This window comes from Pristiophorus japonicus, chromosome 15 (assembly GCF_044704955.1).
Source record: "Pristiophorus japonicus isolate sPriJap1 chromosome 15, sPriJap1.hap1, whole genome shotgun sequence".
In the NCBI taxonomy this organism is placed as follows: domain Eukaryota; kingdom Metazoa; phylum Chordata; class Chondrichthyes; family Pristiophoridae; genus Pristiophorus; species Pristiophorus japonicus.
Window position 1 is genome coordinate 89,312,107 of NC_091991.1, and position 27,740 is coordinate 89,339,846.

At 55.8% G+C, this 27,740-nt stretch overlaps 8 pseudogenes; all 8 read right to left on the minus strand.

Moving 5' to 3' along the window:
• Positions 1–743: 743 nt before the first annotated feature.
• Positions 744–1,001, minus strand: LOC139226081 (U2 spliceosomal RNA; annotated as a pseudogene).
• Positions 1,002–1,722: 721 nt separating this feature from the next.
• Positions 1,723–1,989, minus strand: LOC139226080 (U2 spliceosomal RNA; annotated as a pseudogene).
• Positions 1,990–6,034: 4,045 nt separating this feature from the next.
• LOC139226077 (U2 spliceosomal RNA) lies at positions 6,035–6,292 on the minus strand (annotated as a pseudogene).
• A 992-nt stretch (positions 6,293–7,284) lies between these two features.
• Positions 7,285–7,506, minus strand: LOC139226018 (U2 spliceosomal RNA; annotated as a pseudogene).
• A 7,911-nt stretch (positions 7,507–15,417) lies between these two features.
• LOC139226075 (U2 spliceosomal RNA) lies at positions 15,418–15,675 on the minus strand (annotated as a pseudogene).
• A 1,125-nt stretch (positions 15,676–16,800) lies between these two features.
• Positions 16,801–17,058, minus strand: LOC139226065 (U2 spliceosomal RNA; annotated as a pseudogene).
• Positions 17,059–24,869: 7,811 nt separating this feature from the next.
• LOC139226076 (U2 spliceosomal RNA) lies at positions 24,870–25,127 on the minus strand (annotated as a pseudogene).
• A 1,125-nt stretch (positions 25,128–26,252) lies between these two features.
• Positions 26,253–26,510, minus strand: LOC139226066 (U2 spliceosomal RNA; annotated as a pseudogene).
• Between the last annotated feature and the right edge of the window lie 1,230 nt (positions 26,511–27,740).

Genomic DNA, 27,740 nt, shown 5'->3' on the forward strand with positions numbered 1-27,740 from the left:
CAGTGTAGTTCCCTACGGACAATGTGGTTCCGTATGGTCGGCGACGTTCTGTACGGTCAGTGATAAGGTTCCGTATGGTCGGTGTGGTTCCGTACGGTCAGTGTGGTTTCCTACAGACAATGTGGTTCCGTATGGTCGGCGACGTTCTGTACGGTCAGTGATAAGGTTCCGTACGGTCAATGTGTGGTTCCGTACGGTCAGTGTGTGGTTCCATACAGTCGGCCTGATTCCGTATGGTCAGTGTGGTTCCATATGGTCAGTGAGGTTCCGTACGGACAATGTGGTTCCATACAGTCGGCCTGGTTCTGTACGGTCAGTGTGGTTCCGTACGGTTGGTGTGGTTCCGTATGGTCAGTGTGTGGTACCGCCCGGTCGGCCTGATTCTGTACGGTCAGCGTGGTTCCGTACGGTCAGTGTGCTTCTGTATGGTCGGTGTGGTTCCATACAGTCAGTGTGTGGTTCCGTACGGTCAGTGTGGTTCCGTACGGACAATGTGGTTCTGTATGGTCGGCGTCGTTCTGTACGGTCGGTGTGTGGTTCCATACGGTCAGTGAGTGGTTCCGTACGACCAGTGTGTGGTTCCGTACGTTCAGTGTGTGGTTGCATATAGTCGGCGTGGTTTTTTTTTTAATTTAAAATTCGTAGCCAATCTTTCCAATTCTTTGTCAAATCACAAACGCCAGAGGTCACCTTGCACACATCAAGGATCACTCTGCGCCAATGCTCTTAGCCAAAAGGCCTAGAGCCACTGCCCCGTTCCTGGAAGTACTGCAATACCAGGGTCGTGCCATGGAGGTGGATGGGTCAGGCCCCCCATACTCCTCCGTGGAGGTGGATGGGTCAAGCCACCCCAGCCACCTCCTGTTTCCAAAAAGCATAGGGGAACCACCTTCCTGATCCAGGGAGAACCACTTTTGGGTCATGGTTACTCCCCTGTCAGGTCAGTTACGCATGATCTTAGCCAAGAACAGATACTACACTTGATCTTAGCCAAAAACAGTCGGCCTGGTTCCGTACGGTCAGTGTGTGGTTCTGTACGGTCAGTGTGGTTCCGTACGGTCGGTGTGTGCTGCTGTACGGACGGTGTGGTTCCCTACGGTCGGTGTGGTTCCGAACGGTCAGTGTGTGGTTCGATACGGTCGGCATAGTTCCGTACGGTCGGTGTGGTTCCGTACGGTCAGTGTGTGGTTCGATACGGTCGGCATGGTTCCGTACGGTCGGTGTGGTTCCGTACGATCAGTGTGTGGTTCGATACGGTCGGCATGGTTCCGTACGGTCGGCGTGGTTCCGTACGGTCGGCGTGGTTCCGTACGGTCGGCGTGGTTCCGTACGGTCAGTGTGTGGTTCTGTACGGTCTGTGTGGTTCCGTCTGGTCCGTGTGTGGTGCTGTATGGTCGGTGTGGTTCCGTACGTTCGGTGTGGTTCCGTACGGTCAGTGTGGTTCCGTACGGTCGACGTGGTTCCGTATGGTCAGTGTGGTTCCGTACCGACAATGTGGTTCTGTATGGTCGGCGTCGTTCTGTACGGTCGGTGTGTGGTTCCATACGGTCAGTGTGTGGTTCCGTACGTTCAGTGTGTGGTTGCATATAGTCGGCCTGGTTTTTTTTAAATTTAAAATTCGTAGCCAATCGTTCCAATTCTTTGTCAAATCACAAAAGCCAGAGGTCACCTTGCACACATCAAGGATCACTCTGCGCCAATGCTCTTAGCCAAAAGGCCTAGAGCCACTGCCCCGTTCCTGGAAGTACTGCAATACCAGGTTCGTGCCATGGAGATGGATGGGTCAGGCCCCCCACACTCCTCCGTGGAGGTGGATGGGTCAAGCCACCCCACCCACCTCCTATTTCCAAAAAGGATAGGAGAACCACATTCCTGATCCAGGGAGAACCACTTTTGGGTCATGGTTACTCCCCTGTCAGGTCAGTTACGCATGATCTTAGCCAAGAACAGATACTACACTTGATCTTAGCCAAAAACAGTCGACCTGGTTCCGTACGGTCAGTGTGGTTCCGTACGGTCGGTGTGTGGTGCTGTACGGACAGTGTGGTTCCCTACGGTCGGTGTGGTTCCGTACAGTTGGTGTGGTTCCATATGGTCAGTGTGTGGTACCGTCCGGTCGGCCTGATTCCGTACGGTCAGCGTGGTTCCGTACGGTCAGTGTGCTTCTGTATGGTCGGTGTGGTTCCATACAGTCAGTGTGTGGTTCCGTACGATCAGTGTGGTTCCGTACGGTCGATGTGGTTCTGAACGGTCAGTGTGTGGTTCGATACGGTCGGCATAGTTCCGTACGGTCGGTGTGGTTCCGTGTGGTCAGTATGTGGTGCTGTACAGTCGGTGTGTGGTTCCGTATGGTCGATGTGGTTCCGTAAGGTCAGTGTGGTTATGTACGGTCAACGTGTGCTTCCGTACGGTCGGTGTGGTTCCGTACGATCGGTGTGGTTCCGTACGGTCGGCGTGGTTCCGTACGATCGGTGTGTGGTGCTGTACGGTCGGTGTGGTTCCGTACGGTCAGTGTGTGGTTCCGTACGGTCAGTGTGGTTCCATACGGTCGGTGTGGTTCCGTACGGTCGGTGTGGTTCCGTACGGACAATGTGGTTTGTATGGTCGGCATCGTTCTGTACTGTCGGTGTGTGGTTCCATACGGTCAGTGTGTGGTTCCACACAGTCGGCCTGATTCCGTACGGTCAGTGTGTGGTTCTGTACGGTCTGTGTGGTTCCATATGGTCGGTGCGGTTCCGTACGGTCAGTGTGGTTCCGTACGGTCGACGTGGTTCCGTATGGTCAGTGTGTGGTTCCGTACGGTCAGTGTGGTTACGTACAGTTGGTGTGGTTCCGTATGGTCAGTGTGTGGTTCCGTACGGTCGGCCTGATTCCGTACGGTCACTGTGGTTCCGTACGGTCAGCGTGGTTCCGTACGGTCACTATGGTTCCATACGGTCAGTGTGCCGTTCGATACGGTCGGCGTGGTTCCGCACGGTCAGTGTGGTTCCGTGTGTTCAGCGTGTGGTGCTGTACGGTCAGTGTGTGGGTCCGTATGGTCAGTGTGTGGTTCCGTAGAGTCGGCGTGGTTCCGTACGGTCGACGTGGTTCCGTACGGTCAGTGTGTGGTTCCCTACGGTCGGTGTGGTTCCCTACGGTCGGTATGGTTCCGTACGGTCGGTGTGGTTCTGTACAGTCAGTGTGTGGTCCTGTACGGTCTGTGTGGTTCCGTATGGTCGGTGTGTGGTGCTGTACGGTCGGTGTGGTTCCATACGGTCAGTGTGTGGTTCCGTACGGTCGGTGTGTGGTGCTGTACGGTCGGTGTGGTTCCCTACGGTCGGTGTGGTTCTGTACGGTCGGTGTGGTTCCGTACGATCGCCGTCGTTCTGTACGGTCGGTGTGTATGGTTAGTGTGGTTCCGTACGGTCAGTGTGTGGTCCTGTACGGTCTGTGTGTTTCCGTACGGTCGGTGTGTGGTGCTGTACGGTCGGTGTGGTTCCGTACGGTCGGTGTGGTTCCGTACAATCGGCGTCGTTCTGTACGGTCGGTGTGTATGGTTAGTGTGGTTCCGTACGGTCAGTGTGTGGTCCCGTACGGTCGGCGTGGTTCCGTACAGTCGGTGTGGTTCCGTACGGTCAGTGTGTGGTTCCATACGGTCAGTGTGTGGTTCCGTACGGTCAATGTGGTTCCGTACGGACAATGTGGTTTCGTATGGTCGGCGTCGTTCTGTACGGTCGGTGTGTGATTCCATACGGTCAGTGTATGGTTCCGTACGGTCAGTGTGTGGTTCCGTACGGTCAGTGTGTGGTTCCGTACGGTCACTGTGTGGTTCCATACAGTCGGTCTGATTCCGTACGGTCAGTGTGGTTTCGTACGGTCAGTGTGTGGTTCTGTACAGTCTGTGTGGTTCCGTACGGTCGGTGTGGTTCCCTACGGTCGGTGTGGTTCCGTACGGTCAGTGTGTGGTTCCGTACGGTCGGTGTGGTTCCGTACGGTCGGTGTGGTTCCGTACGATCCGCGTCGTTCTGTACGGTCGGTGCATATGGTTAGTGTGGTTCCGTACGGTCAGTGTGTGGTTCCGTACGGTCGGCGTGGTTCCCTACGGTCGGCGTGGTTCCGTACGGTCAGTATGTGGTTCCGTACGGTCAGTGTGTGGTTTCGTACGGTCGGCGTGGTTCCGTACAGTCGGTGTGGTTCCGTACGGTCGGCGTGGTTCCGTACGGTCAGTGTGTGGTTCCGTACGGTCGGCGTGGTTCCGTACAGTCGGTGTGGTTCCGTACGGTCAGTGTGGTTCCGTACGGACAATGTGGTTTCGTATGGTCGGCGTCGTTCTGTACGGTCGGTGTGTGGTTCCATACGGTCAGTGAGTGGTTACGTACGGTCAGTGTGTGGTTCCATATGGTCAGTGTGTGGTTCCGTACGGTCACTGTGTGGTTCCATACAGTTGGCCTGATTCCGTACGGTCAGTGTGTGGTTCTGAACGGTCTGTGTGGTTCCGTACGGTCGGTGTGGTTCCCTACGGTCGGTGTGGTTCCGTACGTTCAGTGTGTGGTTCCGTACGGTCGGTGTGGTTCCGTACGGTCAGTGTGTGGATCCGTATGGTCAGTGAGTGGTTCCGTACGGTCGGTGTGGTTCCGCATGGTCGGTGTGGTTCCGTACGGTCAGTGTGTGGTTCCGTACGGTCAGCGTGGTTCCGTATGGGCGGCGTCGTTCCGTGCGGTCAGTGTGGTTCCGTACGGTCAGTGTGTGGTTCTGTACGGTCGGTGTGGTTTCGTACAGTCACTGTGTGGTTCCGTACGGTCAGTGTGTGGTTCGATACGGTCGGCATGGTTCCGTACGGTCAGTGTCTGGTTCCGTACGGTCGGTGTGGTTCCGTACGGTCGGCGTCGTTCTGTATGGTCAGTGTGGTTCCGTACGGTCAGTGTGGTTCTGTACGGTCGGTGTGGTTCCCTACGGTCAGTGTGTGGTTCCGTACGGTCAGTGTGGTTCCGTACGGACAATGTGGTTCCATACAGTCGGCGTGGTTCCGTACGGTCAGCGTGGTTCCGTACGGTCGGCGTGGTTCCGTACGGTCAGTGTGTGGTTCTGTACGGTCAGTGTGTGGTTCTGTACGGTCAGTGTGGTTCCGTACGGTCGGTGTGTGGTGCTGTACGGACAGTGTGGTTCCCTACGGTCGGTGTGGTTCCGTACAGTTGGTGTGGTTCCATATGGTCAGTGTGTGGTACCGTCCGGTCGGCCTGATTCCGTACGGTCAGCGTGGTTCCGTACGGTCAGTGTGCTTCTGTATGGTCGGTGTGGTTCCATACAGTCAGTGTGTGGTTCCGTACGATCAGTGTGGTTCCGTACGGTCGATGTGGTTCTGAACGGTCAGTGTGTGGTTCGATACGGTCGGCATAGTTCCGTACGGTCGGTATGGTTCCGTGTGGTCAGTGTGTGGTGCTGTACAGTCGGTGTGTGGTTCCGTATGGTCGATGTGGTTCCGTACGGACAATGTGGTTTCGTATGGTCGGCATCGTTCTGTACTGTCGGTGTGTTTCCATACGATCAGTGTGTGGTTCCGTACAGTCAGTGTGTAGTTCCACACAGTCGGCCTGATTCCGTACGGTCAGTGTGGTTCCGTACGGTCAGTGTGTGGTTCTGTACGGTCTGTGTGGTTCTGTCTGGTCCGTGTGTGGTGCTGTATGGTCGGTGTGGTTCCGTACGTTCGGTGTGGTTCCGTACGGTCAGTGTGGTTCCGTACGGTCGACGTGGTTCCGTATGGTCAGTGTGGTTCCGTACGGACAATGTGGTTCTGTATGGTCGGCGTCATTCTGTACGATCGGTGTGTGGTTCCATACGGTCAGTGAGTGGTTCCGTACGACCAGTGTGTGGTTCCATACGGTCAGTGTGTGGTTCCGTACGTTCAGTGTGTGGTTACATCTCGTCGGCCTGGTTTTTTTTTTATTTAAAATTCGTAGCCAATCTTTCCAATTCTTTGTCAAATCACAAAAGCCAGAGGTCACCTTGCACACATCAAGGATCACTCTGTGCCAATGCTCTTAGCCAAAAGGCCTAGAGCCACTGCCCCGTTCCTGGAAGTACTGCAATACCAGGTTCGTGCCATGGAGGTGGATGGGTCAGGCCCCCCACACTCCTCCGTGGAGGTGGATGGGTCAAGCCACCCCACCCACCTCCTATTTCCAAAAAGCATAGGGGAACCACCTTCCTGATCCAGGGAGAACCACTTTTGGGTCATGGTTACTCCCCTGTCAGGTCAGTTACGCATGATCTTAGCCAAGAACAGATACTACACTTGATCTTAGCCAAAAACAGTCGGCCTGGTTCCGTACGGTCAGTGTGCGGTTCTGTACGGTCAGTATGGTTCCGTACGGACGGTGTGGTTCCCTACGGTCGGTGTGGTTCCGTACAGTTGGTGTGGTTCCATATGGTCAGTGTGTGGTACCGTCCGGTCGGCCTGATTCCGTACGGTCAGCGTGGTTCCGTACGGTTAGTGTGCTTCTGTATGGTCGGTGTGGTTCCATACAGTCAGTGTGTGGTTCCGTACGATCAGTGTGGTTCCGTACGGTCGATGTGGTTCCGAACGGTCAGTGTGTGGTTCGATACGGTCGGCATAGTTCCGTACGGTCGGTGTGGTTCCGTGTGGTCAGTGTGTGGTGCTGTACAGTCGGTGTGTGGTTCCGTATGGTCGATGTGGTTCCGTAAGGTCAGTGTGTGGATCGATACGGTCGGCGTGGTTCCGTACGGTCGGCGTGGTTCCGTACGGTCGGCGTGGTTCCGTACGGTCGGTGTGTGGTGCTGTACGGTCGGTGTGGTTCCGTACGGTCAGTGTGTGGTTCCGTACGGTCGGTGTGGTTCCGTATGGTCAGTGTGGTTCCGTACGGTCGGTGTGGTTCCGTACGGACAATGTGGTTTCGTATGGTCGGCATCGTTCTGTACTGTCGGTGTGTTTCCATACGGTCAGTGTGTGGTTCCGTACAGTCAGTGTGTGGTTCTGTACGGTCTGTGTGGTTCCCTCTGTGGTGCTGTATGGTCGGTGTGGTTCCGTACGGACAATGTGGTTCTGTACGGTCGGTGTGTGGTTCCATACGGTCAGTGAGTGGTTCCGTACGACCAGTGTGTGGTTCCATACGGTCAGTGTGTGGTTCCGTACATTCAGTGTGTGGTTGCATATAGTCGGCCTGGTTTTTTTTTTATTTTAAATTCGTAGCCAATCTTTCCAATTCTTTGTCAAATCACAAACGCCAGAGGTCACCTTGCACACATCAAGGATCACTCTGCGCCAATGCTCTTAGCCAAAAGGCCTAGAGCCACTGCCCCATTCCAGGAAATACTGCAATACCAGGTTCGTGCCATGGAGGTGGATGGGTCAAGCCACCCCACCCACCTCCTATTTCCAAAAAGGATAGGAGAACCACCTTCCTGATCCAGGGAGAACCACTTTTGGGTCATGGTTACTCCCCTGTCAGGTCAGTTACGCATGCTCTTAGCCAAGAACAGATACTACACTTGATCTTAGCCAAAAACAGTCGGCCTGGTTCCGTATGGTCAGTGTGTGGTTCTGTACGGTCAGTGTGGTTCCGTACGGTCGGTGTGTGGTGCTGTATGGACGGTGTGGTTCCCTACGGTCGGTGTGGTTCCGTACAGTTGGTGTGGTTCCATATGGTCAGTGTGTGGTACCGTCCGGTCGGCCTGATTCCGTACGGTCAGCGTGGTTCCGTACGGTCAGTGTGCTTCTGTATGGTCAGTGTGGTTCCATACAGTCAGTGTGTGGTTCCGTACGATCAGTGTGGTTCCGTACGGTCGATGTGGTTCTGAACGGTCAGTGTGTGGTTCGATACGGTCGGCATAGTTCCGTACGGTCGGTGTGGTTCCGTGTGTGGTGCTGTACAGTCGGTGTGTGGTTCCGTATGGTCGATGTGGTTCCGTAAGGTCAGTGTGGTTATGTACGGTCAACGTGTGCTTCCGTACGGTCGGCGTGGTTCCGTACGGTCGGTGTGGTTCCGTACGGTCAGTGTGTGGTTCGATACGGTCGGTGTGGTTCCGTACGATCGGTGTGGTTCCGTACGGTCGGCGTGGTTCCGTACGATCGGCATGGTTCCGTACGATCGGTGTGGTTCCGTACGGTCTGTGTGGTTCCGTACGGTCGGTGTGTGGTGCTGTACGGTCAGTGTGGTTCCGTACGGTCAGTGTGTGGTTCCGTACGGTCAGTGTGGTTCCGTACGGTCGGTGTGGTTCCGTACGGTCGGTGTGGTTCCGTATGGACAATGTGGTTTCGTATGGTCGGCATCGTTCTGTACTGTCGGTGTGTGGTTCCATGCGGTCAGTGTGTGGTTCCGTACAGTCAGTGTGTGGTTCCACACAGTCGCCCTGATTCCGTACGGTCAGTGTGGTTCCGTACGGTCAGTGTGTGGTTCTGTACGGTCTGTGTGGTTCCATATGGTCCGTGTGTGGTGCTGTATGGTCGGTGTGGTTCCGTACGGTCAGTGTGGTTCCGTACGGTCGACGTGGTTCCGTATCGTCAGTGCGTGGTTCCGTACGCTCAGTGTGGTTACGTACAGTTGGTGTGGTTCCGTATGGTCAGTGTGTGGTTCCGTACGGTCGGCCTGATTCCGTACGGTCACTGTGGTTCCGTACGGTCAGCGTGGTTCCGTACAGTCGGTGTGGTTCCGTACGGTCAGTGTGTGGTTCCGTACGGTCAGTGTGCCGTTCGATAAGGTCGGCGTGGTTCCGCACGGTCAGTGTGGTTCCGTGTGTTCAGTGTGTGGTGCTGTACGGTCAGTGTGTAGTTCCTTACGGTCGGTGTGGTTCCGTACGGTCAGTGTGTGGGTCCGTATGGTCAGTGTGTGGTTCCGTAGAGTCGGCGTGGTTCCGTACGGTCGGTGTGGTTCCGTACGGTCAGTGTGTGGTTCCGTACGGTCAGTGTGTGGGTCCGTATGGTCAGTGTGTGGTTCCGTAGAGTCGGCGTGGTTCCGTACGGTCGACGTGGTTCCGTCCGGTCAGTGTGTGGTTCCGTACGGTCAGTGTGGTTCCCTACGGTCGGTGTGGTTCCCTACGGTCGGTATGGTTCCGTACGGTCGGTGTGGTTCTGTACAGTCAGTGTGTGGTCCTGTACGGTCTGTGTGGTTCCGTATGGTCGGTGTGTGGTGCTGTACGGTCGGTGTGGCTCCATACGGTCAGTGTGTGGTTCCGTACGGTCGGTGTGTGGTGCTGTACGGTCGGTGTGGCTCCATACGGTCAGTGTGTGGTTCCGTACGGTCGGTGTGGTTCCCTGCGGTCGGTGTGGTTCCGTACGGTCGGTGTGGTTCCGTACGATCGCCGTCGTTCTGTACGGTCGGTGTGTATGGTTAGTGTGGTTCCGTACGGTCAGTGTGTTGTCCTGTACGGTCGGCGTGGTTCCGTACGGTCAGTGTGGTTCCGTACAATCGGCGTCGTTCTGTACGGTCGGTGTGTATGGTTAGTGTGGTTCCGTACGGTCGGTGTGTGGTGCTGTACGGTCGGTGTGGTTCCGTACGGTCGGTGTGGTTCCGTACAATCGGCGTCGTTCTGTACGGTCGGTGTGTATGGTTAGTGTGGTTCCGTACGGTCAGTGTGTTCCTGTATGGTCGGCGTGGTTCCGTACAGTCGGTGTGGTTCGGTACGGTCAGTGTGTGGTTCCATACGGTCAGTGTGTGGTTCCGTACGGTCAATGTGGTTCCGTACGGACAATGTGGTTTCGTATGGTCGGCGTCGTTCTGTACGGTCGGTGTGTGATTCCATACGGTCAGTGTGTGGTTCCGTACAGTCAGTGTGTGGTTCCGTACGGTCACTGTGTGGTTCCATACAGTCGGTCTGATTCCGTACGGTCAGTGTGGTTTCGTACGGTCAGTGTGTGGTTCTGTACAGTCTGTGTGGTTCCGTACGGTCGGTGTGTGGTGCTGTACAGTCGGTGTGGTTCCCTACGGTCGGTGTGGTTCCGTACGGTCAGTGTGTGGTTCCGTACGGTCGGTGTGGTTCCGTACGGTCGGTGTGGTTCCGCACGATCCGCGTCGTTCTGTACGGTCGGTGCGTATGGTTAGTGTGGTTCCGTACGGTCGGCGTGGTTCCCTACGGTCGGCGTGGTTCCGTATGGTCAGTATGTGGTTCCGTACGGTCAGTGTGTGGTTCCGTACGGTCGGCGTGGTTCCGTAACAGTCGGTGTGGTTCCGTACGGTCGGCGTGGTTCCGTACGGTCAGTGTGTGGTTCCGTACGGTCGGCGTGGTTCCGTACAGTCGGTGTGGTTCCATACGGTCAGTGTGGTTCCGTACGGATAATGTGGTTTCGTATGGTCGGCGTCGTTCTGTACGGTCGGTGTGTGGTTCCATACGGTCAGTGAGTGGTTACGTACGGTCAGTGTGTGGTTCCATATGGTCAGTGTGTGGTTCCGTACGGTCACTGTGTGGTTCCATACAGTTGGCCTGATTCCGTACGGTCAGTGTGTGGTTCTGAACGGTCTGTGTGGTTCCGTACGGTCGGTGTGGTTCCCTACGGTCGGTGTGGTTCGTACGTTCAGTGTGTGGTTCCGTACGGTCGGTGTGGTTCCGTACGGTCAGTGTGTGGTTCCGTACGGTCAGTGTTTGGATCCGTATGGTCAGTGAGTGGTTCCGTACGGTCAGTGTGGTTCCGTATGGTCGGTGTGGTTCCGTACGGTCAGTGTGTGGTTCTGTACGGTCGGTGTGGTTTCGTACAGTCGGTGTGTGGTTCGATACGGTCAGCATGGTTCCGTACGGTCGGTGTGGTTCCGTACCGCCGGCGTCGTTCTGTATGGTCAGTGTGGTTCCGTACAGTCAGTGTAGTTCTGTACGGTCGGTGTGGTTCCCTACGGTCAGTGTGTGGTTCCCTACGGTCAGTGTGTGGTTCCGTACGGTCAGTGTGGTTCCGTACGGACAATGTGGTTCCATACAGTCGGGGTGGTTCCGTACGGTCAGTGTGGTTCCGTATGGTCAGTGTGGTTCTGTACGGTCACTGTGTGGTTCCGTACGGTCGGTGTGGTTCCGTACTGTCAGTGTGGTTCCGTATGGTCGGCGTGGTTCCGTACGGTCGGTGTGGTTCCGTACGGTCAGTGTGTGGTTCTGTACGGTCAGTGTGGTTCCGTACGGTCGGTGTGTGGTGCTGTACGGACAGTGTGGTTCCCTACGGTCGGTGTGGTTCCGTACAGTTGGTGTGGTTCCATATGGTCAGTGTGTGGTACCGTCCGGTCGGCCTGATTCCGTACGGTCAGCGTGGTTCCGTACGGTCAGTGTGCTTCTGTATGGTCGGTGTGGTTCCGTACGATCAGTGTGGTTCCGTACGGTCGATGTGGTTCTGAACGGTCAGTGTGTGGTTCGATACGGTCGGCATAGTTCCGTACGGTCGGTATGGTTCCGTGTGGTCAGTGTGTGGTGCTGTACAGTCGGTGTGTGGTTCCGTATGGTCGATGTGGTTCCATAAGGTCAGTGTGGTTATGTACGGTCAACGTGTGCTTCCGTACGGTCAGCGTGGTTCCGTACGGTCGGCGTGGTTCCGTACGATCGGCGTGGTTCCGTACGGTCGGTGTGGTTCCGTACGATCGGCGTGGTTCCGTACGGTCGGCGTGGTTCCGTACGATCGGCATGGTTCCGTACGATCGGTGTGGTTCCGTACGGTCTGTGTGGTTCCGTACGGTCGGTGTGTGGTGCTGTACGGTCGGTGTGGTTCCGTACGGTCAATGTGTGGTTCCGTACGGTCAGTGTGGTTCCGTACGGTCGGTGTGGTTCCGTACGGACAATGTGGTTTCGTATGGTCGGCATCGTTCTGTACTGTCGGTGTGTGGTTCCATACGGTCAGTGTGTGGTTTCGTACAGTCAGTGTGTGGTTCCACACAGTCGGCCTGATTCCGTACGGTCAGTGTGGTTCCGTACGGTCAGTGTGTGGTTCTGTACGGTCTGTGTGGTTCCGTATGGTCCGTGTGTCGTGCTGTATGGTCGGTGTGGTTCCGTACGGTCAGTGTGGTTCCGTACGGTCGACGTGGTTCCGTATGGTCCGTGTGTGGTTCCGTACGGTCAGTGTGGTTACGTACAGTTGGTGTGGTTCCGTTTGGTCAGTGTGTGGTTCCGTACGGTCGGCCTGATTCCGTACGGTCACTGTGGTTCCGTACGGTCAGCGTAGTTCCGTACGGTCACTATGGTTCCATACGGTCAGTGTGTCGTTCGATACGGTCGGCGTGGTTCCGCACGGTCAGTGTGGTTCCGTGTGTTCAGTGTGTGGTGCTGTACGGTCAGTGTGTAGTTCCTTACGGTCGGTGTGGTTCCGTACGGTCAGTGTGTGGTTCCGTACGGTCAGTGTGTGGGTCCGTATGGTCAGTGTGTGGTTCCGTAGAGTCGGCGTGGTTCCGTATGGTCGACGTGGTTCCGTACGGTCAGTGTGTGGTTCCGTACGGTCAGTGTGGTTCCCTACGGTCGGTGTTGTTCCCTACGGTCGGTATGGTTCCGTACGGTCGGTGTGGTTCTGTACAGTCAGTGTGTGGTCCTGTACGGTCTGTGTGGTTCCGTACGGTCGGTGTGTGGTGCTGTACGGTCGGTGTGGTTCCATACGGTCAGTGTGTGGTTCCGTACGGTCGGTGTGTGGTGCTGTACAATCGGTGTGGTTCCGTACGGTCAGTGTGTGGTTCCACACGGTCACTGTGTGGTTCCATACAGTCGGTCTGATTCCGTACGGTCAGTGTGGTTTCATACGGTCAGTGTGTGGTTCTGTACAGTCTGTGTGGTTCCGTACGGTCGGTGTGTGGTGCTGTACAGTCGGTGTGGTTCCCTACGGTCGGTGTGGTTCCGTACGGTCAGTGTGTGGTTCCGTACGGTCGGCGTGGTTCCCTACGGTCGGCGTGGTTCCGTACGGTCAGTATGTGGTTCCGTACGGTCAGTGTGTGGTTCCGTACAGTCGGTGTGGTTCCGTACGGTCAGTGTGGTTCCATACGGTCAGTGTGTGGTTCCGTATGGTCAGTGTGGTTCCATACGGTCAGTGTGTGGTTCCGTACGGTCAGCGTGGTTCCGTACGGTCAGTGTGCTTCTGTATGGTCGGTGTGGTTCCATACAGTCAGTGTGTGGTTCCGTACGATCAGTGTGGTTCCGTACGGTCGATGTGGTTCTGAACGGTCAGTTTTCTGGTTCGATACGGTCGGCATAGTTCCGTACGGTCGGTATGGTTCCGTGTGGTCAGTGTGTGGTGCTGTACAGTCGGTGTGTGGTTCCGTATGGTCGATGTGGTTCCGTACGGACAATGTGGTTTCGTATGGTCGGCATCGTTCTGTACTGTCGGTGTGTTTCCATACGATCAGTGTGTGGTTCCGTACGGTCAGTGTGGTTCCGTACGGTCGGTGTGGTTCCGTACGGACAATGTGGTTTCGTATGGTCGGCATCGTTCTGTACTGTCGGTGTGTGGTTCCATACGGTCAGTGTGTGGTTTCGTACAGTCAGTGTGTGGTTCCACACAGTCGGCCTGATTCCGTACGGTCAGTGTGGTTCCGTACGGTCAGTGTGTGGTTCTGTACGGTCTGTGTGGTTCCGTATGGTCCGTGTGTCGTGCTGTATGGTCGGTGTGGTTCCGTACGGTCAGTGTGGTTCCGTACGGTCGACGTGGTTCCGTATGGTCCGTGTGTGGTTCCGTACGGTCAGTGTGGTTACGTACAGTTGGTGTGGTTCCGTTTGGTCAGTGTGTGGTTCCGTACGGTCGGCCTGATTCCGTACGGTCACTGTGGTTCCGTACGGTCAGCGTAGTTCCGTACGGTCACTATGGTTCCATACGGTCAGTGTGTCGTTCGATACGGTCGGCGTGGTTCCGCACGGTCAGTGTGGTTCCGTGTGTTCAGTGTGTGGTGCTGTACGGTCAGTGTGTAGTTCCTTACGGTCGGTGTGGTTCCGTACGGTCAGTGTGTGGTTCCGTACGGTCAGTGTGTGGGTCCGTATGGTCAGTGTGTGGTTCCGTAGAGTCGGCGTGGTTCCGTATGGTCGACGTGGTTCCGTACGGTCAGTGTGTGGTTCCGTACGGTCAGTGTGGTTCCCTACGGTCGGTGTTGTTCCCTACGGTCGGTATGGTTCCGTACGGTCGGTGTGGTTCTGTACAGTCAGTGTGTGGTCCTGTACGGTCTGTGTGGTTCCGTACGGTCGGTGTGTGGTGCTGTACGGTCGGTGTGGTTCCATACGGTCAGTGTGTGGTTCCGTACGGTCGGTGTGTGGTGCTGTACAATCGGTGTGGTTCCGTACGGTCAGTGTGTGGTTCCACACGGTCACTGTGTGGTTCCATACAGTCGGTCTGATTCCGTACGGTCAGTGTGGTTTCATACGGTCAGTGTGTGGTTCTGTACAGTCTGTGTGGTTCCGTACGGTCAGTGTGTGGTGCTGTACAGTCGGTGTGGTTCCCTATGGTCGGTGTGGTTCCGTACGGTCAGTGTGTGGTTCCGTACGGTCGGCGTGGTTCCCTACGGTCGGCGTGGTTCCGTACGGTCAGTATGTGGTTCCGTACGGTCAGTGTGTGGTTCCGTACAGTCGGTGTGGTTCCGTACGGTCAGTGTGGTTCCATACGGTCAGTGTGTGGTTCCGTATGGTCAGTGTGGTTCCATACGGTCAGTGTGTGGTTCCGTACGGTCAGCGTGGTTCCGTACGGTCAGTGTGCTTCTGTATGGTCGGTGTGGTTCCATACAGTCAGTGTGTGGTTCCGTACGATCAGTGTGGTTCCGTACGGTCGATGTGGTTCTGAACGGTCAGTGTGTGGTTCGATACGGTCGGCATAGTTCCGTACGGTCGGTATGGTTCCGTGTGGTCAGTGTGTGGTGCTGTACAGTCGGTGTGTGGTTCCGTATGGTCGATGTGGTTCCGTACGGACAATGTGGTTTCGTATGGTCGGCATCGTTCTGTACTGTCGGTGTGTTTCCATACGATCAGTGTGTGGTTCCGTACAGTCAGTGTGTAGTTCCACACAGTCGGCCTGATTCCGTACGGTCAGTGTGGTTCCGTACGGTCAGTGTGTGGTTCTGTACGGTCTGTGTGGTTCTGTCTGGTCCGTGTGTGGTGCTGTATGGTCGGTGTGGTTCCGTACGTTCGGTGTGGTTCCGTACGGTCAGTGTGGTTCCGTACGGTCGACGTGGTTCCGTATGGTCAGTGTGTGGTTCCGTACAGTCAGTGTGGTTCCGTACGGACAATGTGGTTCTGTATGGTCGGCGTCATTCTGTACGATCGGTGTGTGGTTCCATACGGTCAGTGAGTGGTTCCGTACGACCAGTGTGTGGTTCCATACGGTCAGTGTGTGGTTCCGTACGTTCAGTGTGTGGTTACATCTCGTCGGCCTGGTTTTTTTTTTATTTTAAATTCGTAGCCAATCTTTCCAATTCTTTGTCAAATCACAAACGCCAGAGGTCACCTTGCACACATCAAGGATCACTCTGTGCCAATGCTCTTAGCCAAAAGGCCTAGAGCCACTGCCCCGTTCCTGGAAGTACTGCAATACCAGGTTCGTGCCATGGAGGTGGATGGGTCAGGCCCCCCACACTCCTCCGTGGAGGTGGATGGGTCAAGCCACCCCACCCACCTCCTATTTCCAAAAAGCATAGGGGAACCACCTTCCTGATCCAGGGAGAACCACTTTTGGGTCATGGTTACTCCCCTGTCAGGTCAGTTACGCATGATCTTAGCCAAGAACAGATACTACACTTGATCTTAGCCAAAAACAGTCGGCCTGGTTCCGTACGGTCAGTGTGTGGTTCTGTACGGTCAGTATGGTTCCGTACGGACGGTGTGGTTCCCTACGGTCGGTGTGGTTCCGTACAGTTGGTGTGGTTCCATATGGTCAGTGTGTGGTACCATCCGGTCGGCCTGATTCCGTACGGTCAGCGTGGTTCCGTACGGTTAGTGTGCTTCTGTATGGTCGGTGTGGTTCCATACAGTCAGTGTGTGGTTCCGTACGATCAGTGTGGTTCCGTACGGTCGATGTGGTTCCGAACGGTCAGTGTGTGGTTCGATACGGTCGGCATAGTTCCGTACGGTCGGTGTGGTTCCGTGTGGTCAGTGTGTGGTGCTGTACAGTCGGTGTGTGGTTCCGTATGGTCGATGTGGTTCCGTAAGGTCAGTGTGTGGATCGATACGGTTGACATGGTTCCATACGGTCGGTGTGGTTCCGTACGATCGGTGTGGTTCCGTACGATCGGTGTGGTTCCGTACGGTCGGCGTGGTTCCGTACGATCGGCATGGTTCCGTACGATCGGTGTGGTTCCGTACGGTCTGTGTGGTTCCGTACGGTCGGTGTGTGGTGCTGTACGGTCGGTGTGGTTCCGTACGGTCAGTGTGTGGCTCCGTACGGTCGGTGTGGTTCCGTATGGTCAGTGTGGTTCCGTACGGTCGGTGTGGTTCCGTACGGACAATGTGGTTTCGTATGGTCGGCATCGTTCTGTACTGTCGGTGTGTTTCCATACGGTCAGTGTGTGGTTCCGTACAGTCAGTGTGTGGTTCTGTACGATCTGTGTGGTTCCGTCTGTGGTGCTGTATGGTCGGTGTGGTTCCGTACGTTCGGTGTGGTTCCGTACGGACAATGTGGTTCTGTATGGTCGGCGTCGTTCTGTACGGTCGGTGTGTGGTTCCATACGGTCAGTGAGTGGTTCCGTACGACCAGTGTGTGGTTCCATACGGTCAGTGTGTGGTTCCGTACATTCAGTGTGTGGTTGCATATAGTCGGCCTGGTTTTTTTTTAATTTTAAATTCGTAGCCAATCTTTCCAATTCTTTGTCAAATCACAAACGCCAGAGGTCACCTTGCACACATCAAGGATCACTCTGCGCCAATGCTCTTAGCCAAAAGGCCTAGAGCCACTGCCCCATTCCTGGAAATACTGCAATACCAGGTTCGTGCCATGGAGGTGGATGGGTCAGGCCCCCCACACACCTCCGTGGAGGTGGATGGGTCAAGCCACCCCACCCACCTCCTATTTCCAAAAAGGATAGGAGAACCACCTTCCTGATCCAGGGAGAACCACTTTTGGGTCATGGTTACTCCCCTGTCAGGTCAGTTACGCATGATCTTAGCCAAGAACAGATACTACACTTGATCTTAGCCAAAAACAGTCGGCCTGGTTCCGTACGGTCAGTGTGTGGTTCTGTACGGTCAGTGTGGTTCCGTACGGTCGGTGTGTGGTGCTGTACGGACGGTGTGGTTCCCTACGGTCGGTGTGGTTCCGTACAGTTGGTGTGGTTCCATATGGTCAGTGTGTGGTACCGTCCGGTCGGCCTGATTCCGTACGGTCAGCGTGGTTCCGTACGGTCAGTGTGCTTCTGTATGGTCAGTGTGGTTCCATACAGTCAGTGTGTGGTTCCGTACGATCAGTGTGGTTCCGTACGGTCGATGTGGTTCTGAACGGTCAGTGTGTGGTTCGATACGGTCGGCATAGTTCCGTACGGTCGGTGTGGTTCCGTGTGGTCAGTGTGTGGTGCTGTACAGTCGGTGTGTGGTTCCGTATGGTCGATGTGGTTCCGTAAGGTCAGTGTGGTTATGTACGGTCAACGTGTGCTTCCGTACGGTCGGCGTGGTTCCGTACGGTCGGTGTGGTTCCGTACGGTCAGTGTGTGGTTCGATACGGTCGGTGTGGTTCTGTACGGTCGGTGTGGTTCCGTACGATCGGTGTGGTTCCGTACGGTCGGCGTGGTTCCGTACGATCGGTGTGGTTCCGTACGGTCTGTGTGGTTCCGTACGGTCGGTGTGTGGTGCTGTACGGTCAGTGTGGTTCCGTACGGTCAGTGTGTGGTTCCGTACGGTCAGTGTGGTTCCGTACGGTCGGTGTGGTTCCGTACGGTCGGTGTGGTTCCGTATGGACAATGTGGTTTCGTATGGTCGGCATCGTTCTGTACTGTCGGTGTGTGGTTCCATACGGTCAGTGTGTGGTTCCGTACAGTCAGTGTGTGGTTCCACACAGTCGCCCTGATTCCGTACGGTCAGTGTGGTTCCGTACGGTCAGTGTGTGGTGCTGTATGGTCGGTGTGGTTCCGTACGGTCAGTGTGGTTCCGTACGGTCGACGTGGTTCCGTATGGTCAGTGCGTGGTTCCGTACGGTCAGTGTGGTTACGTACAGTTGGTGTGGTTCCGTATGGTCAGTGTGTGGTTCCGTACGGTCGGCCTGATTCCGTACGGTCACTGTGGTTCCGTACGGTCAGCGTGGTTCCGTACAGTCGGTGTGGTTCCGTACGGTCAGTGTGTGGTTCCGTACGGTCAGTGTGCCGTTCGATAAGGTCGGCGTGGTTCCGCACGGTCAGTGTGGTTCCGTGTGTTCAGTGTGTGGTGCTGTACGGTCAGTGTGTAGTTCCTTACGGTCGGTGTGGTTCCGTACGGTCAGTGTGTGGGTCCGTATGGTCAGTGTGTGGTTCCGTAGAGTCGGCGTGGTTCCGTACGGTCGATGGGGTTCTGTACGGTCGGTGTGGTTCCGTACGGTCAGTGTGTGGTTCCGTACGGTCAGTGTGTGGTTCCGTAGAGTCGGCGTGGTTCCGTACGGTCGACGTGGTTCCGTCCGGTCAGTGTGTGGTTCCGTACGGTCAGTGTGGTTCCCTACGGTCGGTGTGGTTCCCTACGGTCGGTATGGTTCCGTACGGTCGGTGTGGTTCTGTACAGTCAGTGTGTGGTCCTGTACGGTCTGTGTGGTTCCGTATGGTCGGTGTGTGGTGCTGTACGGTCGGTGTGGCTCCATACGGTCAGTGTGTGGTTCCGTACGGTCGGTGTGTGGTGCTGTACGGTCGGTGTGGCTCCATACGGTCAGTGTGTGGTTCCGTACGGTCGGTGTGTGGTGCTGTACGGTCGGTGTGTTTCCCTACGGTCGGTGTGGTTCCGTACGGTCGGTGTGGTTCCGTACGATCGCCGTCGTTCTGTACGGTCGGTGTGTATGGTTAGTGTGGTTCCGTACGGTCAGTGTGTGGTCCTGTACGGTCTGTGTGGTACCGTACGGTCGGTGTGTGGTGCTGTACGGTCGGTGTGGTTCCGTACGGTCGGTGTGGTTCCGTACAATCGGCGTCGTTCTGTACGGTCGGTGTGTATGGTTAGTGTGGTTCCGTACGGTCAGTGTGTTCCTGTACGGTCGGCGTGGTTCCGTACAGTCGGTGTGGTTCGGTACGGTCAGTGTGTGGTTCCATACGGTCAGTGTGTGGTTCCGTACGGTCAATGTGGTTCCGTACGGACAATGTGGTTTCGTATGGTCGGCGTCGTTCTGTACGGTCGGTGTGTGATTCCATACGGTCAGTGTGTGGTTCCGTACGGTCACTGTGTGGTTCCATACAGTCGGTCTGATTCCGTACGGTCAGTGTGGTTTCGTACGGTCAGTGTGTGGTTCTGTACAGTCTGTGTGGTTCCGTACGGTCGGTGTGTGGTGCTGTACAGTCGTTGTGGTTCCCTACGGTCGGTGTGGTTCCGTACGGTCAGTGTGTGGTTCCGTACGGTCGGTGTGGTTCCGTACGGTCGGTGTGGTTCCGTACGATCCGCGTCGTTCTGTACGGTCGGTGCGTATGGTTAGTGTGGTTCCGTACGGTCAGTGTGTGGTTCCGTACGGTCGGCGTGGTTCCCTACGGTCGGCGTGGTTCCGTACGGTCAGTATGTGGTTCCGTACGGTCAGTGTGTGGTTCCGTACGGTCGGCGTGGTTCCGTACGGTCGGTGTGGTTCCGTACGGTCGGCGTGGTTCCGTACGGTCAGTGTGTGGTTCCGTACGGTCGGCGTGGTTCCGTACAGTCGGTGTGGTTCCATACGGTCAGTGTGGTTCCGTACGGACAATGTGGTTTCGTATGGTCGGCGTCGTTCTGTACGGTCGGTGTGTGGTTCCATACGGTCAGTGAGTGGTTACGTACGGTCAGTGTGTGGTTCCATATGGTCAGTGTGTGGTTCCATACAGTTGGCCTGATTCCGTACGGTCAGTGTGTGGTTCTGAACGGTCTGTGTGGTTCCGTACGGTCGGTGTGGTTCCCTACGGTCGGTGTGGTTCGTACGTTCAGTGTGTGGTTCCGTACGGTCGGTGTGGTTCCGTACGGTCAGTGTGTGGTTCCGTACGGTCAGTGTGTGGATCCGTATGGTCAGTGAGTGGTTCCGTACGGTCAGTGTGGTTCCGTATGGTCGGTGTGGTTCCGTACGGTCAGTGTGTGGTTCTGTACGGTCGGTGTGGTTTCGTACAGTCACTGTGTGGTTCCGTACGGTCAGTGTGTGGTTCGATACGGTCAGTGTGTGGTTCGATACGGTCAGCATGGTTCCGTACGGTCGGTGTGGTTCCGTACGGCCGGCGTCGTTCTGTATGGTCAGTGTGGTTCCGTACGGTCAGTGTAGTTCTGTACGGTCGGTGTGGTTCCCTACGGTCAGTGTGTGGTTCCGTACGGTCAGTGTGGTTCCGTACGGACAATGTGGTTCCATACAGTCGGCGTGGTTCCGTACGGTCAGTGTGGTTCCGTATGGTCAGTGTGGTTCTGTACGGTCACTGTGTGGTTCCGTACGGTCGGTGTGGTTCCGTACTGTCAGTGTGGTTCCGTATGGTCGGCGTGGTTCCGTACGGTCGGTGTGGTTCCGTACGGTCAGTGTGTGGTTCTGTACGGTCAGTGTGGTTCCGTACGGTCGGTGTGTGGTGCTGTACGGACAGTGTGGTTCCCTACGGTCGGTGTGGTTCCGTACAGTTGGTGTGGTTCCATATGGTCAGTGTGTGGTACCGTCCGGTCGGCCTGATTCCGTACGGTCAGTGTGGTTCCGTACGGTCAGTGTGCTTCTGTATGGTCGGTGTGGTTCCATACAGTCAGTGTGTGGTTCCGTACGATCAGTGTGGTTCCGTACGGTCGATGTGGTTCTGAACGGTCAGTGTGTGGTTCGATACGGTCGGCATAGTTCCGTACGGTCGGTATGGTTCCGTGTGGTCAGTGTGTGGTGCTGTACAGTCGGTGTGTGGTTCCGTATGGTCGATGTGGTTCCATAAGGTCAGTGTGGTTATGTACGGTCAACGTGTGCTTCCGTACGGTCAGCGTGGTTCCGTACGGTCGGTGTGGTTCCGTACGATCGGCGTGGTTCCGTACGGTCGGCGTGGTTCCGTACGATCGGCATGGTTCCGTACGATCGGTGTGGTTCCGTACGGTCTGTGTGGTTCCGTACGGTCGGTGTGTGGTGCTGTACGGTCGGTGTGGTTCCGTACGGTCAATGTGTGGTTCCGTACGGTCAGTGTGGTTCCGTACGGTCGGTGTGGTTCCGTACGGACAATGTGGTTTCGTATGGTCGGCATCGTTCTGTACTGTCGGTGTGTGGTTCCATACGGTCAGTGTGTGGTTTCGTACAGTCAGTGTGTGGTTCCACACAGTCGGCCTGATTCCGTACGGTCAGTGTGGTTCCGTACGGTCAGTGTGTGGTTCTGTACGGTCTGTGTGGTTCCGTATGGTCCGTGTGTCGTGCTGTATGGTCGGTGTGGTTCCGTACGGTCAGTGTGGTTCCGTACGGTCGACGTGGTTCCGTATGGTCCGTGTGTGGTTCCGTACGGTCAGTGTGGTTACGTACAGTTGGTGTGGTTCCGTTTGGTCAGTGTGTGGTTCCGTACGGTCGGCCTGATTCCGTACGGTCACTGTGGTTCCGTACGGTCAGCGTAGTTCCGTACGGTCACTATGGTTCCATACGGTCAGTGTGTCGTTCGATACGGTCGGCGTGGTTCCGCACGGTCAGTGTGGTTCCGTGTGTTCAGTGTGTGGTGCTGTACGGTCAGTGTGTAGTTCCTTACGGTCGGTGTGGTTCCGTACGGTCAGTGTGTGGTTCCGTACGGTCAGTGTGTGGGTCCGTATGGTCAGTGTGTGGTTCCGTAGAGTCGGCGTGGTTCCGTATGGTCGACGTGGTTCCGTACGGTCAGTGTGTGGTTCCGTACGGTCAGTGTGGTTCCCTACGGTCGGTGTTGTTCCCTACGGTCGGTATGGTTCCGTACGGTCGGTGTGGTTCTGTACAGTCAGTGTGTGGTCCTGTACGGTCTGTGTGGTTCCGTACGGTCGGTGTGTGGTGCTGTACGGTCGGTGTGGTTCCATACGGTCAGTGTGTGGTTCCGTACGGTCGGTGTGTGGTGCTGTACAATCGGTGTGGTTCCGTACGGTCAGTGTGTGGTTCCACACGGTCACTGTGTGGTTCCATACAGTCGGTCTGATTCCGTACGGTCAGTGTGGTTTCATACGGTCAGTGTGTGGTTCTGTACAGTCTGTGTGGTTCCGTACGGTCGGTGTGTGGTGCTGTACAGTCGGTGTGGTTCCCTACGGTCGGTGTGGTTCCGTACGGTCAGTGTGTGGTTCCGTACGGTCGGCGTGGTTCCCTACGGTCGGCGTGGTTCCGTACGGTCAGTATGTGGTTCCGTACGGTCAGTGTGTGGTTCCGTACAGTCGGTGTGGTTCCGTACGGTCAGTGTGGTTCCATACGGTCAGTGTGTGGTTCCGTATGGTCAGTGTGGTTCCATACGGTCAGTGTGTGGTTCCGTACGGTCAGCGTGGTTCCGTACGGTCAGTGTGCTTCTGTATGGTCGGTGTGGTTCCATACAGTCAGTGTGTGGTTCCGTACGATCAGTGTGGTTCCGTACGGTCGATGTGGTTCTGAACGGTCAGTTTTCTGGTTCGATACGGTCGGCATAGTTCCGTACGGTCGGTATGGTTCCGTGTGGTCAGTGTGTGGTGCTGTACAGTCGGTGTGTGGTTCCGTATGGTCGATGTGGTTCCGTACGGACAATGTGGTTTCGTATGGTCGGCATCGTTCTGTACTGTCGGTGTGTTTCCATACGATCAGTGTGTGGTTCCGTACGGTCAGTGTGGTTCCGTACGGTCGGTGTGGTTCCGTACGGACAATGTGGTTTCGTATGGTCGGCATCGTTCTGTACTGTCGGTGTGTGGTTCCATACGGTCAGTGTGTGGTTTCGTACAGTCAGTGTGTGGTTCCACACAGTCGGCCTGATTCCGTACGGTCAGTGTGGTTCCGTACGGTCAGTGTGTGGTTCTGTACGGTCTGTGTGGTTCCGTATGGTCCGTGTGTCGTGCTGTATGGTCGGTGTGGTTCCGTACGGTCAGTGTGGTTCCGTACGGTCGACGTGGTTCCGTATGGTCCGTGTGTGGTTCCGTACGGTCAGTGTGGTTACGTACAGTTGGTGTGGTTCCGTTTGGTCAGTGTGTGGTTCCGTACGGTCGGCCTGATTCCGTACGGTCACTGTGGTTCCGTACGGTCAGCGTAGTTCCGTACGGTCACTATGGTTCCATACGGTCAGTGTGTCGTTCGATACGGTCGGCGTGGTTCCGCACGGTCAGTGTGGTTCCGTGTGTTCAGTGTGTGGTGCTGTACGGTCAGTGTGTAGTTCCTTACGGTCGGTGTGGTTCCGTACGGTCAGTGTGTGGTTCCGTACGGTCAGTGTGTGGGTCCGTATGGTCAGTGTGTGGTTCCGTAGAGTCGGCGTGGTTCCGTATGGTCGACGTGGTTCCGTACGGTCAGTGTGTGGTTCCGTACGGTCAGTGTGGTTCCCTACGGTCGGTGTTGTTCCCTACGGTCGGTATGGTTCCGTACGGTCGGTGTGGTTCTGTACAGTCAGTGTGTGGTCCTGTACGGTCTGTGTGGTTCCGTACGGTCGGTGTGTGGTGCTGTACGGTCGGTGTGGTTCCATACGGTCAGTGTGTGGTTCCGTACGGTCGGTGTGTGGTGCTGTACAATCGGTGTGGTTCCGTACGGTCAGTGTGTGGTTCCACACGGTCACTGTGTGGTTCCATACAGTCGGTCTGATTCCGTACGGTCAGTGTGGTTTCATACGGTCAGTGTGTGGTTCTGTACAGTCTGTGTGGTTCCGTACGGTCAGTGTGTGGTGCTGTACAGTCGGTGTGGTTCCCTATGGTCGGTGTGGTTCCGTACGGTCAGTGTGTGGTTCCGTACGGTCGGCGTGGTTCCCTACGGTCGGCGTGGTTCCGTACGGTCAGTATGTGGTTCCGTACGGTCAGTGTGTGGTTCCGTACAGTCGGTGTGGTTCCGTACGGTCAGTGTGGTTCCATACGGTCAGTGTGTGGTTCCGTATGGTCAGTGTGGTTCCATACGGTCAGTGTGTGGTTCCGTACGGTCAGCGTGGTTCCGTACGGTCAGTGTGCTTCTGTATGGTCGGTGTGGTTCCATACAGTCAGTGTGTGGTTCCGTACGATCAGTGTGGTTCCGTACGGTCGATGTGGTTCTGAACGGTCAGTGTGTGGTTCGATACGGTCGGCATAGTTCCGTACGGTCGGTATGGTTCCGTGTGGTCAGTGTGTGGTGCTGTACAGTCGGTGTGTGGTTCCGTATGGTCGATGTGGTTCCGTACGGACAATGTGGTTTCGTATGGTCGGCATCGTTCTGTACTGTCGGTGTGTTTCCATACGATCAGTGTGTGGTTCCGTACAGTCAGTGTGTAGTTCCACACAGTCGGCCTGATTCCGTACGGTCAGTGTGGTTCCGTACGGTCAGTGTGTGGTTCTGTACGGTCTGTGTGGTTCTGTCTGGTCCGTGTGTGGTGCTGTATGGTCGGTGTGGTTCCGTACGTTCGGTGTGGTTCCGTACGGTCAGTGTGGTTCCGTACGGTCGACGTGGTTCCGTATGGTCAGTGTGTGGTTCCGTACAGTCAGTGTGGTTCCGTACGGACAATGTGGTTCTGTATGGTCGGCGTCATTCTGTACGATCGGTGTGTGGTTCCATACGGTCAGTGAGTGGTTCCGTACGACCAGTGTGTGGTTCCATACGGTCAGTGTGTGGTTCCGTACGTTCAGTGTGTGGTTACATCTCGTCGGCCTGGTTTTTTTTTTATTTTAAATTCGTAGCCAATCTTTCCAATTCTTTGTCAAATCACAAACGCCAGAGGTCACCTTGCACACATCAAGGATCACTCTGTGCCAATGCTCTTAGCCAAAAGGCCTAGAGCCACTGCCCCGTTCCTGGAAGTACTGCAATACCAGGTTCGTGCCATGGAGGTGGATGGGTCAGGCCCCCCACACTCCTCCGTGGAGGTGGATGGGTCAAGCCACCCCACCCACCTCCTATTTCCAAAAAGCATAGGGGAACCACCTTCCTGATCCAGGGAGAACCACTTTTGGGTCATGGTTACTCCCCTGTCAGGTCAGTTACGCATGATCTTAGCCAAGAACAGATACTACACTTGATCTTAGCCAAAAACAGTCGGCCTGGTTCCGTACGGTCAGTGTGTGGTTCTGTACGGTCAGTATGGTTCCGTACGGACGGTGTGGTTCCCTACGGTCGGTGTGGTTCCGTACAGTTGGTGTGGTTCCATATGGTCAGTGTGTGGTACCGTCCGGTCGGCCTGATTCCGTACGGTCAGCGTGGTTCCGTACGGTTAGTGTGCTTCTGTATGGTCGGTGTGGTTCCATACAGTCAGTGTGTGGTTCCGTACGATCAGTGTGGTTCCGTACGGTCGATGTGGTTCCGAACGGTCAGTGTGTGGTTCGATACGGTCGGCATAGTTCCGTACGGTCGGTGTGGTTCCGTGTGGTCAGTGTGTGGTGCTGTACAGTCGGTGTGTGGTTCCGTATGGTCGATGTGGTTCCGTAAGGTCAGTGTGTGGATCGATACGGTTGACATGGTTCCATACGGTCGGTGTGGTTCCGTACGATCGGTGTGGTTCCGTACGATCGGTGTGGTTCCGTACGGTCGGCGTGGTTCCGTACAATCGGCATGGTTCCGTACGATCGGTGTGGTTCCGTACGGTCTGTGTGGTTCCGTACGGTCGGTGTGTGGTGCTGTACGGTCGGTGTGGTTCCGTACGGTCAGTGTGTGGCTCCGTACGGTCGGTGTGGTTCCGTATGGTCAGTGTGGTTCCGTACGGTCGGTGTGGTTCCGTACGGACAATGTGGTTTCGTATGGTCGGCATCGTTCTGTACTGTCGGTGTGTTTCCATACGGTCAGTGTGTGGTTCCGTACAGTCAGTGTGTGGTTCTGTACGATCTGTGTGGTTCCGTCTGTGGTGCTGTATGGTCGGTGTGGTTCCGTACGTTCGGTGTGGTTCCGTACGGACAATGTGGTTCTGTATGGTCGGCGTCGTTCTGTACGGTCGGTGTGTGGTTCCATACGGTCAGTGAGTGGTTCCGTACGACCAGTGTGTGGTTCCATACGGTCAGTGTGTGGTTCCGTACATTCAGTGTGTGGTTGCATATAGTCGGCCTGGTTTTTTTTTAATTTTAAATTCGTAGCCAATCTTTCCAATTCTTTGTCAAATCACAAACGCCAGAGGTCACCTTGCACACATCAAGGATCACTCTGCGCCAATGCTCTTAGCCAAAAGGCCTAGAGCCACTGCCCCATTCCTGGAAATACTGCAATACCAGGTTCGTGCCATGGAGGTGGATGGGTCAGGCCCCCCACACACCTCCGTGGAGGTGGATGGGTCAAGCCACCCCACCCACCTCCTATTTCCAAAAAGGATAGGAGAACCACCTTCCTGATCCAGGGAGAACCACTTTTGGGTCATGGTTACTCCCCTGTCAGGTCAGTTACGCATGATCTTAGCCAAGAACAGATACTACACTTGATCTTAGCCAAAAACAGTCGGCCTGGTTCCGTACGGTCAGTGTGTGGTTCTGTACGGTCAGTGTGGTTCCGTACGGTCGGTGTGTGGTGCTGTACGGACGGTGTGGTTCCCTACGGTCGGTGTGGTTCCGTACAGTTGGTGTGGTTCCATATGGTCAGTGTGTGGTACCGTCCGGTCGGCCTGATTCCGTACGGTCAGCGTGGTTCCGTACGGTCAGTGTGCTTCTGTATGGTCAGTGTGGTTCCATACAGTCAGTGTGTGGTTCCGTACGATCAGTGTGGTTCCGTACGGTCGATGTGGTTCTGAACGGTCAGTGTGTGGTTCGATACGGTCGGCATAGTTCCGTACGGTCGGTGTGGTTCCGTGTGGTCAGTGTGTGGTGCTGTACAGTCGGTGTGTGGTTCCGTATGGTCGATGTGGTTCCGTAAGGTCAGTGTGGTTATGTACGGTCAACGTGTGCTTCCGTACGGTCGGCGTGGTTCCGTACGGTCGGTGTGGTTCCGTACGGTCAGTGTGTGGTTCGATACGGTCGGTGTGGTTCTGTACGGTCGGTGTGGTTCCGTACGATCGGTGTGGTTCCGTACGGTCGGCGTGGTTCCGTACGATCGGTGTGGTTCCGTACGGTCTGTGTGGTTCCGTACGGTCGGTGTGTGGTGCTGTACGGTCAGTGTGGTTCCGTACGGTCAGTGTGTGGTTCCGTACGGTCAGTGTGGTTCCGTACGGTCGGTGTGGTTCCGTACGGTCGGTGTGGTTCCGTATGGACAATGTGGTTTCGTATGGTCGGCATCGTTCTGTACTGTCGGTGTGTGGTTCCATACGGTCAGTGTGTGGTTCCGTACAGTCAGTGTGTGGTTCCACACAGTCGCCCTGATTCCGTACGGTCAGTGTGGTTCCGTACGGTCAGTGTGTGGTGCTGTATGGTCGGTGTGGTTCCGTACGGTCAGTGTGGTTCCGTACGGTCGACGTGGTTCCGTATGGTCAGTGCGTGGTTCCGTACGGTCAGTGTGGTTACGTACAGTTGGTGTGGTTCCGTATGGTCAGTGTGTGGTTCCGTACGGTCGGCCTGATTCCGTACGGTCACTGTGGTTCCGTACGGTCAGCGTGGTTCCGTACAGTCGGTGTGGTTCCGTACGGTCAGTGTGTGGTTCCGTACGGTCAGTGTGCCGTTCGATAAGGTCGGCGTGGTTCCGCACGGTCAGTGTGGTTCCGTGTGTTCAGTGTGTGGTGCTGTACGGTCAGTGTGTAGTT